This window comes from Talpa europaea (genome assembly GCF_964194135.1).
Source record: "Talpa europaea genome assembly, chromosome: 16".
NCBI lineage: Eukaryota > Metazoa > Chordata > Mammalia > Eulipotyphla > Talpidae > Talpa > Talpa europaea.
This window is the reverse complement of record NC_140084.1, coordinates 29,991,182-30,007,275: the sequence shown is the minus strand read 5'-3', so window position 1 is coordinate 30,007,275 and position 16,094 is coordinate 29,991,182.

The window sequence follows — 16,094 nt, the reverse complement described above, 5'->3', positions numbered from 1 at the left end:
TCGGGGTGTGAGTGCGGAGGAGGGTGCAGGTGACTCCCGAGGAGAAGAGGGCCCCATGGCCAAAACGGGCTTGCGTTCCATTCACCATGCAGGGGGGCTTGGACTCTGTACCTCCGTGTTGCAGAGGTCCCACCTACCCTCTTGGGGCTGAGGTTCCCCGAATCCACGCCCCTCGCCTGCGCCCCCTAGCGGCGGCTCTGTGAAGTGCACCTTTGCACAGGCAGAGTCCGGCGGGCGGGGTCAGGCTCCGGCCGGGGGCGGGGCCTGAGGCTCCTCAGCGCTGCCTGGCCAGCTGAGGACTCTTCCCCTTTGAGTGCTGCTGGGTTGCCAGGGGCTTTCCGCACCGACCTGTCTGCCTGCAGTTTTGGAGGGGGCCGCCGACGCAGACAGTCCGAGGCTTGCAGGGCTTGCCCTCCCTGACGGTGACCCCGCCCCTCCGACTAGGGCGTCTTCGGGCGCCCGGCCTGCCCCTGTGGGTCTGAGAAGCTAGAGGAGGCTGCAGGTGTGCCCCCGGGGAAGGTTTACCTTTCCCCAAGGGGGAAGTTGGCCTTCTTCCCCCAAGGGCGAAGAGCGTCCCCTTTCCCCTTGGGGTAGGTTTCACCCTGCCCCCTTGGGACTGAGAGTCCCCATCACCCTCTCCGGCTCCCCCCCCACTCCGGCGGCTGTATGAACTGCACATGTGCTCAGGCAGAGTCCGGCGGGCGGGGTCAGGCTCCGGCCGGGGTCGGGGACTGAGGCTCCTCAGCGCTGCATGGCCAGGTGAGGACTCTTCCCCTTTGAGTGCTGCCGGCTTCCCCGGGCCTTTCCCCGCCGACCTGTCTACCTGCAGCTTTGGAGGAGGCCGGGGTCGCAGCCACTCCGAGGCATACGGGGGGTACCCTCCCTGACGGTGACCCCGCCCCTCCGTCTATGGCGTCCTCGGCGCACTGTCAGACCCTCGGGGTGTGAGTGCGGAGGAGGGTGCAGGTGACTCCCGAGGAGAAGAGGGCCCCATGGCCAAAACGGGCTTGCGGTCCATTCACCAGGCAGGGGTTCTTGGACTCTGTACCTCCGTGTTGCAGAGGTCCCACCTACCCTCTTGGGGCTGAGGTTCCCCGAATCCACGCCCCACGCCTGCGCCCCCTAGCGGCGGCTCTGTGAAGTGCACCTTTGCACAGGCAGAGTCCAGCGGGCGGGGTCAGGCTCCGGCCGGGGGCGGGGCCTGAGGCTCCTCAGCGCTGCCTGGCCAGCTGAGGACTCTTCCCCTTTGAGTGCTGCTGGGTTGCCAGGGGCTTTCCGCACAGACCTGTCTGCCTGCAGTTTTGGAGGGGGCCGCCGACGCAGACAGTCCGAGGCTTGCAGGGCTTGCCCTCCCTGACGGTGACCCCGCCCCTCCGACTAGGGCGTCTTCGGGCGCCCGGCCTGCCCCTGTGGGTCTGAGAAGCCAGAGGAGGCTGCGGGTGTGCCCCCGGGGAAGGTTTACCTTTCCCCAAGGGGGAAGTTGGCCTTCTTCCCCCAAGGGCGACGAGCGTCCCCTTTCCCCTTGGGGTAGGTTTCACCCTGCCCCCTTGGGACTGAGAGTCCCCATCACCCTCTCCGGACCCCCCCCCGGCTGCTGTATGAACTGCACATGTGCTCAGGCAGAGTCCGGCGGGCGGGGTCAGGCTCCGGCTGGGGTCGGGGACTGAGGCTCCTCAGCGCTGCATGGCCAGGTGAGGACTCTTCCCCTTTGAGTGCTGCCGGCTTGCCCGGGCCTTTCCCCGCCGACCTGTCTGCCGGCAGCTTTGGAGGAGGCCGGGGTCGCAGCCACTCCAAGGCATACGGGGGGTACCCTCCCTGACGGTGACCCCGCCCCTCCGTCTATGGCGTCCTCGGCGCACTGTCAGCCCCTCGGGGTGTGAGTGCGGAGGAGGGTGCAGGTGACTCCCGAGGAGAAGAGGGCCCCATGGCCAAAACGGGCTTGCGGTCCATTCACCATGCAGGGGTTCTTGGACTCTGTACCTCCGTGTTGCAGAGGTCCCACCTACCCTCTTGGGGCTGAGGTTCCCCGAATCCACGCCCCTCGCTTGCGCCCCCTAGCGGCGGCTCTGTGAAGTGCACCTTTACACAGGCAGAGTCCGGCAGGCGGGTCAGTCTCCGGACGGGGGCGGGGCCTGAGGCTCTTCAGCGCTGCCTGGCCAGCTGAGGACTCTTCCCCTTTGAGTGCTGCTGGGTTGCCAGGGGCTTTCCGCACCGACCTATCTGCCTGCAGTTTTGGAGGGAGCCGCCGACGCAGACAGTCCGAGGCTTGCATGGCTTGCCCTCCCTGACGGTGACCCCGCCCCTCCGACTAGGGCATCTTCGGGCGCCCGTCCTGCCCCTGGGTGTGTGAGAGCCAGAGGAGGCTGCAGGTGTGCCCCCGGGGAAGGTTTACCGTTCCCCAGGGGGAAGTTGGCCTTCTTCCCCCATGGGGGAAGAGCGTCCCCTTTCCCCTTGGGGTAGGGTTCACCCTGCCCCCTTGGGACTGAGAGTCCCCATCACCCTCTCCGCCCCCCCCCCCGGCGGCTCTTTTAATTGCACATGTGCTCAGGCAGAGTCCGGCGGGCGGGGTCAGGCTCCGGCCGGGGGCGGGGCCTGAGGCTCCTCAGCGCTGACTGGCCAGGTGAGGACTCTTCCCCTTTGAGTGCTGCCGGCTTGCCCGGGCCTTTCCCCGCCGACCTGTCTGCCGGCAGCTTTGGAGCAGGCCGCGGTCGCAGCCAGTCCGAGGCATACGGGGGGTACCCTCCCTGACGGTGACCCCGCCCCTCCGTCTATGGCGTCCTCGGCGCACTGTCAGCCCCTCGGGGTGTGAGTGCGGAGGAGGGTGCAGGTGACTCCCGAGGAGAAGAGGGCCCCATGGCCAAAACGGGCTTGCGGACCATTCACCAGGCAGGGGTTCTTGGACTCTGTACCTCCGTGTTGCAGAGGTCCCACCTACCCTCTTGGGGCTGAGGTTCCCCGAATCCACGCCCCTCGCCTGCGCCCCCTAGCGGCGGCTCTGTGAAGTGCACCTTTGCACAGGCAGAGTCCGGCGGGCGGGGTCAGGCTCCGGCCGGGGGCGGGGCCTGAGGCTCCTCAGCGCTGCCTGGCCAGCTGAGGACTCTTCCCCTTTGAGTGATGCTGGGTTGCCAGGGGCTTTCCGCACAGACCTGTCTGCCTGCAGTTTTGGAGGGAGCCGCCGACGCAGACAGTCCGAGGCTTGCAGGGCTTGCCCTCCCTGACGGTGACCCCGCCCCTCCAACTAGGGCGTCTTCGGGCGCCCGGCCTGCCCCTGTGGGTCAGAGAAGCCAGAGGAGGCTGCAGGTGTGCCCCCGGGGAAGGTTTACCGTTCCCCAGGGGGCAGTTGGCCTTCTTCCCCCATGGGGGAAGAGCGTCCCATTTCCCCTTGGGGTAGGGTTCACCCTGCCCCCTTGGGACTGAGAGTCCCCATCACCCTCTCCGGCCCCCCCCCCTGCGGCTCTATGAACTGCACATGTGCTCAGGCAGAGTCCGGCGGGCGGGGTCAGGCTCCGGCCGGGGGCGGGGCCTGAGGCTCCTCAGCGCTGACTGGCCAGGTGAGGACTCTTCCCCTTTGAGTGCTGCCGGCTTGCCCGGGCCTTTCCCCGCCGACCTGTCTACCGGCAGCTTTGGAGCAGGCCGCGATCGCAGCCAGTCCGAGGCATACGGGGGTTACCCTCCCTGACGGTGACCCCGCCCCTCCGTCTATGGCGTCCTCGGCGCACTGTCAGCCCCTCGGGGTGTGAGTGCGGAGGAGGGTGCAGGTGACTCCCGAGGAGAAGAGGGCCCCACGGCCAAAACGGGCTTGCGTTCCATTCACCATGCAGGGGGGCTTGGACTCTGTACCTCCGTGTTGCAGAGGTCCCACCTACCCTCTTGGGGCTGAGGTTCCCCGAATCCACGCCCCTCGCCTGCGCCCCCTAGCGGCGGCTCTGTGAAGTGCACCTTTGCACAGGCAGAGTCCGGCGGGCGGGGTCAGGCTCCGGCCGGGGGCGGGGCCTGAGGCTCCTCAGCGCTGCCTGGCCAGCTGAGGACTCTTCCCCTTTGAGTGCTGCTGGGTTGCCAGGGGCTTTCCGCACCGACCTGTCTGCCTGCAGTTTTGGAGGGGGCCGCCGACGCAGACAGTCCGAGGCTTGCAGGGCTTGCCCTCCCTGACGGTGACCCCGCCCCTCCGACTAGGGCGTCTTCGGGCGCCCGGCCTGCCCCTGTGGGTCTGAGAAGCTAGAGGAGGCTGCAGGTGTGCCCCCGGGGAAGGTTTACCTTTCCCCAAGGGGGAAGTTGGCCTTCTTCCCCCAAGGGCGAAGAGCGTCCCCTTTCCCCTTGGGGTAGGTTTCACCCTGCCCCCTTGGGACTGAGAGTCCCCATCACCCTCTCCGGCTCCCCCCCCCCTCCGGCGGCTGTATGAACTGCACATGTGCTCAGGCAGAGTCCGGCGGGCGGGGTCAGGCTCCGGCCGGTTCGGGGACTGAGGCTCCTCAGCGCTGCATGGCCAGGTGAGGACTCTTCCCCTTTGAGTGCTGCCGGCTTCCCCGGGCCTTTCCCCGCCGACCTGTCTACCTGCAGCTTTGGAGGAGGCCGGGGTCGCAGCCACTCCGAGGCATACGGGGGGTACCCTCCCTGACGGTGACCCCGCCCCTCCGTCTATGGCGTCCTCGGCGCACTGTCAGCCCCTCGGGGTGTGAGTGCGGAGGAGGGTGCAGGTGACTCCCGAGGAGAAGAGGGCCCCATGGCCAAAACGGGCTTGCGGTCCATTCACCAGGCAGGGGTTCTTGGACTCTGTACCTCCGTGTTGCAGAGGTCCCACCTACCCTCTTGGGGCTGAGGTTCCCCGAATCCACGCCCCTCGCCTGCGCCCCCTAGCGGCGGCTCTGTGAAGTGCACCTTTGCACAGGCAGAGTCCAGCGGGCGGGGTCAGGCTCCGGCCGGGGGCGGGGCCTGAGGCTCCTCAGCGCTGCCTGGCCAGCTGAGGACTCTTCCCCTTTGAGTGCTGCTGGGTTGCCAGGGGCTTTCCGCACAGACCTGTCTGCCTGCAGTTTTGGAGGGGGCCGCCGACGCAGACAGTCCGAGGCTTGCAGGGCTTGCCCTCCCTGACGGTGACCCCGCCCCTCCGACTAGGGCGTCTTCGGGCGCCCGGCCTGCCCCTGTGGGTCTGAGAAGCCAGAGGAGGCTGCGGGTGTGCCCCCGGGGAAGGTTTACCTTTCCCCAAGGGGGAAGTTGGCCTTCTTCCCCCAAGGGCGACGAGCGTCCCCTTTCCCCTTGGGGTAGGTTTCACCCTGCCCCCTTGGGACTGAGAGTCCCCATCACCCTCTCCGGACCCCCCCCCGGCTGCTGTATGAACTGCACATGTGCTCAGGCAGAGTCGGCGGGCGGGGTCAGGCTCCGGCCGGTGTCGGGGCCTGAGGCTCCTCAGCGCTGCATGGCCAGGTGAGGACTCTTCCCCTTTGAGTGCTGCCGGCTTGCCCGGGCCTTTCCCCGCCGACCTGTCTGCCGGCAGCTTTGGAGGAGGCCGGGGTCGCAGCCACTCCGAGGCATACGGGGGTTACCCTCCCTGACGGTGACCCCGCCCCTCCGTCTATGGCGTCCTCGGCGCACTGTCAGCCCCTCGGGGTGTGAGTGCGGAGGAGGGTGCAGGTGACTCCCGAGGAGAAGAGGGCCCCATGGCCAAAACGGGCTTGCGGTCCATTCACCATGCAGGGGTTCTTGGACTCTGTACCTCCGTGTTGCAGAGGTCCCACCTACCCTCTTGGGGCTGAGGTTCCCCGAATCCACGCCCCTCGCTTGCGCCCCCTAGCGGCGGCTCTGTGAAGTGCACCTTTACACAGGCAGAGTCCGGCAGGCGGGTCAGTCTCCGGACGGGGGCGGGGCCTGAGGCTCTTCAGCGCTGCCTGGCCAGCTGAGGACTCTTCCCCTTTGAGTGCTGCTGGGTTGCCAGGGGCTTTCCGCACCGACCTATCTGCCTGCAGTTTTGGAGGGAGCCGCCGACGCAGACAGTCCGAGGCTTGCATGGCTTGCCCTCCCTGACGGTGACCCCGCCCCTCCGACTAGGGCATCTTCGGGCGCCCGTCCTGCCCCTGGGTGTGTGAGAGCCAGAGGAGGCTGCAGGTGTGCCCCCGGGGAAGGTTTACCGTTCCCCAGGGGGAAGTTGGCCTTCTTCCCCCATGGGGGAAGAGCGTCCCCTTTCCCCTTGGGGTAGGGTTCACCCTGCCCCCTTGGGACTGAGAGTCCCCATCACCCTCTCCGCCCCCCCCCCGGCGGCTCTATTAATTGCACATGTGCTCAGGCAGAGTCCGGCGGGCGGGGTCAGGCTCCGGCCGGGGTCGGGGACTGAGGCTCCTCAGCGCTGCATGGCCAGGTGAGGACTCTTCCCCTTTGAGTGCTGCCGGCTTCCCCGGGCCTTTCCCCGCCGACCTGTCTACCTGCAGCTTTGGAGGAGGCCGGGGTCGCAGCCACTCCGAGGCATACGGGGGGTACCCTCCCTGACGGTGACCCCGCCCCTCCGTCTATGGCGTCCTCGGCGCACTGTCAGCCCCTCGGGGTGTGAGTGCGGAGGAGGGTGCAGGTGACTCCCGAGGAGAAGAGGGCCCCATGGCCAAAACGGGCTTGCGGTCCATTCACCAGGCAGGGGTTCTTGGACTCTGTACCTCCGTGTTGCAGAGGTCCCACCTACCCTCTTGGGGCTGAGGTTCCCCGAATCCACGCCCCTCGCCTGCGCCCCCTAGCGGCGGCTCTGTGAAGTGCACCTTTGCACAGGCAGAGTCCAGCGGGCGGGGTCAGGCTCCGGCCGGGGGCGGGGCCTGAGGCTCCTCAGCGCTGCCTGGCCAGCTGAGGACTCTTCCCCTTTGAGTGCTGCTGGGTTGCCAGGGGCTTTCCGCACAGACCTGTCTGCCTGCAGTTTTGGAGGGGGCCGCCGACGCAGACAGTCCGAGGCTTGCAGGGCTTGCCCTCCCTGACGGTGACCCCGCCCCTCCGACTAGGGCGTCTTCGGGCGCCCGGCCTGCCCCTGTGGGTCTGAGAAGCCAGAGGAGGCTGCGGGTGTGCCCCCGGGGAAGGTTTACCTTTCCCCAAGGGGGAAGTTGGCCTTCTTCCCCCAAGGGCGACGAGCGTCCCCTTTCCCCTTGGGGTAGGTTTCACCCTGCCCCCTTGGGACTGAGAGTCCCCATCACCCTCTCCGGACCCCCCCCCGGCTGCTGTATGAACTGCACATGTGCTCAGGCAGAGTCGGCGGGCGGGGTCAGGCTCCGGCCGGTGTCGGGGCCTGAGGCTCCTCAGCGCTGCATGGCCAGGTGAGGACTCTTCCCCTTTGAGTGCTGCCGGCTTGCCCGGGCCTTTCCCCGCCGACCTGTCTGCCGGCAGCTTTGGAGGAGGCCGGGGTCGCAGCCACTCCGAGGCATACGGGGGTTACCCTCCCTGACGGTGACCCCGCCCCTCCGTCTATGGCGTCCTCGGCGCACTGTCAGCCCCTCGGGGTGTGAGTGCGGAGGAGGGTGCAGGTGACTCCCGAGGAGAAGAGGGCCCCATGGCCAAAACGGGCTTGCGGTCCATTCACCATGCAGGGGTTCTTGGACTCTGTACCTCCGTGTTGCAGAGGTCCCACCTACCCTCTTGGGGCTGAGGTTCCCCGAATCCACGCCCCTCGCTTGCGCCCCCTAGCGGCGGCTGTGTGAAGTGCACCTTTACACAGGCAGAGTCCGGCAGGCGGGTCAGTCTCCGGACGGGGGCGGTGCCTGAGGCTCTTCAGCGCTGCCTGGCCAGCTGAGGACTCTTCCCCTTTGAGTGCTGCTGGGTTGCCAGGGGCTTTCCGCACCGACCTATCTGCCTGCAGTTTTGGAGGGAGCCGCCGACGCAGACAGTCCGAGGCTTGCATGGCTTGCCCTCCCTGACGGTGACCCCGCCCCTCCGACTAGGGCATCTTCGGGCGCCCGTCCTGCCCCTGGGTGTGTGAGAGCCAGAGGAGGCTGCAGGTGTGCCCCCGGGGAAGGTTTACCGTTCCCCAGGGGGAAGTTGGCCTTCTTCCCCCATGGGGGAAGAGCGTCCCCTTTCCCCTTGGGGTAGGGTTCACCCTGCCCCCTTGGGACTGAGAGTCCCCATCACCCTCTCCGCCCCCCCCCCGGCGGCTCTATTAATTGCACATGTGCTCAGGCAGAGTCCGGCGGGCGGGGTCAGGCTCCGGCCGGGGGCGGGGCCTGAGGCTCCTCAGCGCTGCATGGCCAGGTGAGGACTCTTCCCCTTTGAGTGCTGCCGGCTTGCCCGGGCCTTTCCCCGCCGACCTGTCTGCCGGCAGCTTTGGAGCAGGCCGCGGTCGCAGCCAGTCCGAGGCATACGGGGGGTACCCTCCCTGACGGTGACCCCGCCCCTCCGTCTATGGCGTCCTCGGCGCACTGTCAGCCCCTCGGGGTGTGAGTGCGGAGGAGGGTGCAGGTGACTCCCGAGGAGAAGAGGGCCCCATGGCCAAAACGGGCTTGCGGACCATTCACCAGGCAGGGGTTCTTGGACTCTGTACCTCCGTGTTGCAGAGGTCCCACCTACCCTCTTGGGGCTGAGGTTCCCCGAATCCACGCCCCTCGCCTGCGCCCCCTAGCGGCGGCTCTGTGAAGTGCACCTTTGCACAGGCAGAGTCCGGCGGGCGGGGTCAGGCTCCGGCCGGGGGCGGGGCCTGAGGCTCCTCAGCGCTGCCTGGCCAGCTGAGGACTCTTCCCCTTTGAGTGATGCTGGGTTGCCAGGGGCTTTCCGCACAGACCTGTCTGCCTGCAGTTTTGGAGGGAGCCGCCGACGCAGACAGTCCGAGGCTTGCAGGGCTTGCCCTCCCTGACGGTGACCCCGCCCCTCCAACTAGGGCGTCTTCGGGCGCCCGGCCTGCCCCTGTGGGTCAGAGAAGCCAGAGGAGGCTGCAGGTGTGCCCCCGGGGAAGGTTTACCGTTCCCCAGGGGGCAGTTGGCCTTCCTCCCCCATGGGGGAAGAGCGTCCCATTTCCCCTTGGGGTAGGGTTCACCCTGCCCCCTTGGGACTGAGAGTCCCCATCACCCTCTCCGGCCCCCCCCCCTGCGGCTCTATGAACTGCACATGTGCTCAGGCAGAGTCCGGCGGGCGGGGTCAGGCTCCGGCCGGGGGCGGGGCCTGAGGCTCCTCAGCGCTGACTGGCCAGGTGAGGACTCTTCCCCTTTGAGTGCTGCCGGCTTGCCCGGGCCTTTCCCCGCCGACCTGTCTACCGGCAGCTTTGGAGCAGGCCGCGATCGCAGCCAGTCCGAGGCATACGGGGGTTACCCTCCCTGACGGTGACCCCGCCCCTCCGTCTATGGCGTCCTCGGCGCACTGTCAGCCCCTCGGGGTGTGAGTGCGGAGGAGGGTGCAGGTGACTCCCGAGGAGAAGAGGGCCCCACGGCCAAAACGGGCTTGCGTTCCATTCACCATGCAGGGGGGCTTGGACTCTGTACCTCCGTGTTGCAGAGGTCCCACCTACCCTCTTGGGGCTGAGGTTCCCCGAATCCACGCCCCTCGCCTGCGCCCCCTAGCGGCGGCTCTGTGAAGTGCACCTTTGCACAGGCAGAGTCCGGCGGGCGGGGTCAGGCTCCGGCCGGGGGCGGGGCCTGAGGCTCCTCAGCGCTGCCTGGCCAGCTGAGGACTCTTCCCCTTTGAGTGCTGCTGGGTTGCCAGGGGCTTTCCGCACCGACCTGTCTGCCTGCAGTTTTGGAGGGGGCCGCCGACGCAGACAGTCCGAGGCTTGCAGGGCTTGCCCTCCCTGACGGTGACCCCGCCCCTCCGACTAGGGCGTCTTCGGGCGCCCGGCCTGCCCCTGTGGGTCTGAGAAGCTAGAGGAGGCTGCAGGTGTGCCCCCGGGGAAGGTTTACCTTTCCCCAAGGGGGAAGTTGGCCTTCTTCCCCCAAGGGCGAAGAGCGTCCCCTTTCCCCTTGGGGTAGGTTTCACCCTGCCCCCTTGGGACTGAGAGTCCCCATCACCCTCTCCGGCTCCCCCCCCCCTCCGGCGGCTGTATGAACTGCACATGTGCTCAGGCAGAGTCCGGCGGGCGGGGTCAGGCTCCGGCCGGGGTCGGGGACTGAGGCTCCTCAGCGCTGCATGGCCAGGTGAGGACTCTTCCCCTTTGAGTGCTGCCGGCTTCCCCGGGCCTTTCCCCGCCGACCTGTCTACCTGCAGCTTTGGAGGAGGCCGGGGTCGCAGCCACTCCGAGGCATACGGGGGGTACCCTCCCTGACGGTGACCCCGCCCCTCCGTCTATGGCGTCCTCGGCGCACTGTCAGCCCCTCGGGGTGTGAGTGCGGAGGAGGGTGCAGGTGACTCCCGAGGAGAAGAGGGCCCCATGGCCAAAACGGGCTTGCGGTCCATTCACCAGGCAGGGGTTCTTGGACTCTGTACCTCCGTGTTGCAGAGGTCCCACCTACCCTCTTGGGGCTGAGGTTCCCCGAATCCACGCCCCTCGCCTGCGCCCCCTAGCGGCGGCTCTGTGAAGTGCACCTTTGCACAGGCAGAGTCCAGCGGGCGGGGTCAGGCTCCGGCCGGGGGCGGGGCCTGAGGCTCCTCAGCGCTGCCTGGCCAGCTGAGGACTCTTCCCCTTTGAGTGCTGCTGGGTTGCCAGGGGCTTTCCGCACAGACCTGTCTGCCTGCAGTTTTGGAGGGGGCCGCCGACGCAGACAGTCCGAGGCTTGCAGGGCTTGCCCTCCCTGACGGTGACCCCGCCCCTCCGACTAGGGCGTCTTCGGGCGCCCGGCCTGCCCCTGTGGGTCTGAGAAGCCAGAGGAGGCTGCGGGTGTGCCCCCGGGGAAGGTTTACCTTTCCCCAAGGGGGAAGTTGGCCTTCTTCCCCCAAGGGCGACGAGCGTCCCCTTTCCCCTTGGGGTAGGTTTCACCCTGCCCCCTTGGGACTGAGAGTCCCCATCACCCTCTCCGGACCCCCCCCCCGGCTGCTGTATGAACTGCACATGTGCTCAGGCAGAGTCGGCGGGCGGGGTCAGGCTCCGGCCGGTGTCGGGGCCTGAGGCTCCTCAGCGCTGCATGGCCAGGTGAGGACTCTTCCCCTTTGAGTGCTGCCGGCTTGCCCGGGCCTTTCCCCGCCGACCTGTCTGCCGGCAGCTTTGGAGGAGGCCGGGGTCGCAGCCACTCCGAGGCATACGGGGGTTACCCTCCCTGACGGTGACCCCGCCCCTCCGTCTATGGCGTCCTCGGCGCACTGTCAGCCCCTCGGGGTGTGAGTGCGGAGGAGGGTGCAGGTGACTCCCGAGGAGAAGAGGGCCCCATGGCCAAAACGGGCTTGCGGTCCATTCACCATGCAGGGGTTCTTGGACTCTGTACCTCCGTGTTGCAGAGGTCCCACCTACCCTCTTGGGGCTGAGGTTCCCCGAATCCACGCCCCTCGCTTGCGCCCCCTAGCGGCGGCTCTGTGAAGTGCACCTTTACACAGGCAGAGTCCGGCAGGCGGGTCAGTCTCCGGACGGGGGCGGGGCCTGAGGCTCTTCAGCGCTGCCTGGCCAGCTGAGGACTCTTCCCCTTTGAGTGCTGCTGGGTTGCCAGGGGCTTTCCGCACCGACCTATCTGCCTGCAGTTTTGGAGGGAGCCGCCGACGCAGACAGTCCGAGGCTTGCATGGCTTGCCCTCCCTGACGGTGACCCCGCCCCTCCGACTAGGGCATCTTCGGGCGCCCGTCCTGCCCCTGGGTGTGTGAGAGCCAGAGGAGGCTGCAGGTGTGCCCCCGGGGAAGGTTTACCGTTCCCCAGGGGGAAGTTGGCCTTCTTCCCCCATGGGGGAAGAGCGTCCCCTTTCCCCTTGGGGTAGGGTTCACCCTGCCCCCTTGGGACTGAGAGTCCCCATCACCCTCTCCGCCCCCCCCCCGGCGGCTCTATTAATTGCACATGTGCTCAGGCAGAGTCCGGCGGGCGGGGTCAGGCTCCGGCCGGGGGCGGGGCCTGAGGCTCCTCAGCGCTGCATGGCCAGGTGAGGACTCTTCCCCTTTGAGTGCTGCCGGCTTGCCCGGGCCTTTCCCCGCCGACCTGTCTGCCGGCAGCTTTGGAGCAGGCCGCGGTCGCAGCCAGTCCGAGGCATACGGGGGGTACCCTCCCTGACGGTGACCCCGCCCCTCCGTCTATGGCGTCCTCGGCGCACTGTCAGCCCCTCGGGGTGTGAGTGCGGAGGAGGGTGCAGGTGACTCCCGAGGAGAAGAGGGCCCCATGGCCAAAACGGGCTTGCGGACCATTCACCAGGCAGGGGTTCTTGGACTCTGTACCTCCGTGTTGCAGAGGTCCCACCTACCCTCTTGGGGCTGAGGTTCCCCGAATCCACGCCCCTCGCCTGCGCCCCCTAGCGGCGGCTCTGTGAAGTGCACCTTTGCACAGGCAGAGTCCGGCGGGCGGGGTCAGGCTCCGGCCGGGGGCGGGGCCTGAGGCTCCTCAGCGCTGCCTGGCCAGCTGAGGACTCTTCCCCTTTGAGTGATGCTGGGTTGCCAGGGGCTTTCCGCACAGACCTGTCTGCCTGCAGTTTTGGAGGGAGCCGCCGACGCAGACAGTCCGAGGCTTGCAGGGCTTGCCCTCCCTGACGGTGACCCCGCCCCTCCAACTAGGGCGTCTTCGGGCGCCCGGCCTGCCCCTGTGGGTCAGAGAAGCCAGAGGAGGCTGCAGGTGTGCCCCCGGGGAAGGTTTACCGTTCCCCAGGGGGCAGTTGGCCTTCCTCCCCCATGGGGGAAGAGCGTCCCATTTCCCCTTGGGGTAGGGTTCACCCTGCCCCCTTGGGACTGAGAGTCCCCATCACCCTCTCCGGCCCCCCCCCCTGCGGCTCTATGAACTGCACATGTGCTCAGGCAGAGTCCGGCGGGCGGGGTCAGGCTCCGGCCGGGGGCGGGGCCTGAGGCTCCTCAGCGCTGACTGGCCAGGTGAGGACTCTTCCCCTTTGAGTGCTGCCGGCTTGCCCGGGCCTTTCCCCGCCGACCTGTCTACCGGCAGCTTTGGAGCAGGCCGCGATCGCAGCCAGTCCGAGGCATACGGGGGTTACCCTCCCTGACGGTGACCCCGCCCCTCCGTCTATGGCGTCCTCGGCGCACTGTCAGCCCCTCGGGGTGTGAGTGCGGAGGAGGGTGCAGGTGACTCCCGAGGAGAAGAGGGCCCCACGGCCAAAACGGGCTTGCGTTCCATTCACCATGCAGGGGGGCTTGGACTCTGTACCTCCGTGTTGCAGAGGTCCCACCTACCCTCTTGGGGCTGAGGTTCCCCGAATCCACGCCCCTCGCCTGCGCCCCCTAGCGGCGGCTCTGTGAAGTGCACCTTTGCACAGGCAGAGTCCGGCGGGCGGGGTCAGGCTCCGGCCGGGGGCGGGGCCTGAGGCTCCTCAGCGCTGCCTGGCCAGCTGAGGACTCTTCCCCTTTGAGTGCTGCTGGGTTGCCAGGGGCTTTCCGCACCGACCTGTCTGCCTGCAGTTTTGGAGGGGGCCGCCGACGCAGACAGTCCGAGGCTTGCAGGGCTTGCCCTCCCTGACGGTGACCCCGCCCCTCCGACTAGGGCGTCTTCGGGCGCCCGGCCTGCCCCTGTGGGTCTGAGAAGCTAGAGGAGGCTGCAGGTGTGCCCCCGGGGAAGGTTTACCTTTCCCCAAGGGGGAAGTTGGCCTTCTTCCCCCAAGGGCGAAGAGCGTCCCCTTTCCCCTTGGGGTAGGTTTCACCCTGCCCCCTTGGGACTGAGAGTCCCCATCACCCTCTCCGGCTCCCCCCCCCCTCCGGCGGCTGTATGAACTGCACATGTGCTCAGGCAGAGTCCGGCGGGCGGGGTCAGGCTCCGGCCGGGGTCGGGGACTGAGGCTCCTCAGCGCTGCATGGCCAGGTGAGGACTCTTCCCCTTTGAGTGCTGCCGGCTTCCCCGGGCCTTTCCCCGCCGACCTGTCTACCTGCAGCTTTGGAGGAGGCCGGGGTCGCAGCCACTCCGAGGCATACGGGGGGTACCCTCCCTGACGGTGACCCCGCCCCTCCGTCTATGGCGTCCTCGGCGCACTGTCAGCCCCTCGGGGTGTGAGTGCGGAGGAGGGTGCAGGTGACTCCCGAGGAGAAGAGGGCCCCATGGCCAAAACGGGCTTGCGGTCCATTCACCAGGCAGGGGTTCTTGGACTCTGTACCTCCGTGTTGCAGAGGTCCCACCTACCCTCTTGGGGCTGAGGTTCCCCGAATCCACGCCCCTCGCCTGCGCCCCCTAGCGGCGGCTCTGTGAAGTGCACCTTTGCACAGGCAGAGTCCAGCGGGCGGGGTCAGGCTCCGGCCGGGGGCGGGGCCTGAGGCTCCTCAGCGCTGCCTGGCCAGCTGAGGACTCTTCCCCTTTGAGTGCTGCTGGGTTGCCAGGGGCTTTCCGCACAGACCTGTCTGCCTGCAGTTTTGGAGGGGGCCGCCGACGCAGACAGTCCGAGGCTTGCAGGGCTTGCCCTCCCTGACGGTGACCCCGCCCCTCCGACTAGGGCGTCTTCGGGCGCCCGGCCTGCCCCTGTGGGTCTGAGAAGCCAGAGGAGGCTGCGGGTGTGCCCCCGGGGAAGGTTTACCTTTCCCCAAGGGGGAAGTTGGCCTTCTTCCCCCAAGGGCGACGAGCGTCCCCTTTCCCCTTGGGGTAGGTTTCACCCTGCCCCCTTGGGACTGAGAGTCCCCATCACCCTCTCCGGACCCCCCCCCCGGCTGCTGTATGAACTGCACATGTGCTCAGGCAGAGTCGGCGGGCGGGGTCAGGCTCCGGCCGGTGTCGGGGCCTGAGGCTCCTCAGCGCTGCATGGCCAGGTGAGGACTCTTCCCCTTTGAGTGCTGCCGGCTTGCCCGGGCCTTTCCCCGCCGACCTGTCTGCCGGCAGCTTTGGAGGAGGCCGGGGTCGCAGCCACTCCGAGGCATACGGGGGTTACCCTCCCTGACGGTGACCCCGCCCCTCCGTCTATGGCGTCCTCGGCGCACTGTCAGCCCCTCGGGGTGTGAGTGCGGAGGAGGGTGCAGGTGACTCCCGAGGAGAAGAGGGCCCCATGGCCAAAACGGGCTTGCGGTCCATTCACCATGCAGGGGTTCTTGGACTCTGTACCTCCGTGTTGCAGAGGTCCCACCTACCCTCTTGGGGCTGAGGTTCCCCGAATCCACGCCCCTCGCTTGCGCCCCCTAGCGGCGGCTCTGTGAAGTGCACCTTTACACAGGCAGAGTCCGGCAGGCGGGTCAGTCTCCGGACGGGGGCGGGGCCTGAGGCTCTTCAGCGCTGCCTGGCCAGCTGAGGACTCTTCCCCTTTGAGTGCTGCTGGGTTGCCAGGGGCTTTCCGCACCGACCTATCTGCCTGCAGTTTTGGAGGGAGCCGCCGACGCAGACAGTCCGAGGCTTGCATGGCTTGCCCTCCCTGACGGTGACCCCGCCCCTCCGACTAGGGCATCTTCGGGCGCCCGTCCTGCCCCTGGGTGTGTGAGAGCCAGAGGAGGCTGCAGGTGTGCCCCCGGGGAAGGTTTACCGTTCCCCAGGGGGAAGTTGGCCTTCTTCCCCCATGGGGGAAGAGCGTCCCCTTTCCCCTTGGGGTAGGGTTCACCCTGCCCCCTTGGGACTGAGAGTCCCCATCACCCTCTCCGCCCCCCCCCCGGCGGCTCTATTAATTGCACATGTGCTCAGGCAGAGTCCGGCGGGCGGGGTCAGGCTCCGGCCGGGGGCGGGGCCTGAGGCTCCTCAGCGCTGCATGGCCAGGTGAGGACTCTTCCCCTTTGAGTGCTGCCGGCTTGCCCGGGCCTTTCCCCGCCGACCTGTCTGCCGGCAGCTTTGGAGCAGGCCGCGGTCGCAGCCAGTCCGAGGCATACGGGGGGTACCCTCCCTGACGGTGACCCCGCCCCTCCGTCTATGGCGTCCTCGGCGCACTGTCAGCCCCTCGGGGTGTGAGTGCGGAGGAGGGTGCAGGTGACTCCCGAGGAGAAGAGGGCCCCATGGCCAAAACGGGCTTGCGGACCATTCACCAGGCAGGGGTTCTTGGACTCTGTACCTCCGTGTTGCAGAGGTCCCACCTACCCTCTTGGGGCTGAGGTTCCCCGAATCCACGCCCCTCGCCTGCGCCCCCTAGCGGCGGCTCTGTGAAGTGCACCTTTGCACAGGCAGAGTCCGGCGGGCGGGGTCAGGCTCCGGCCGG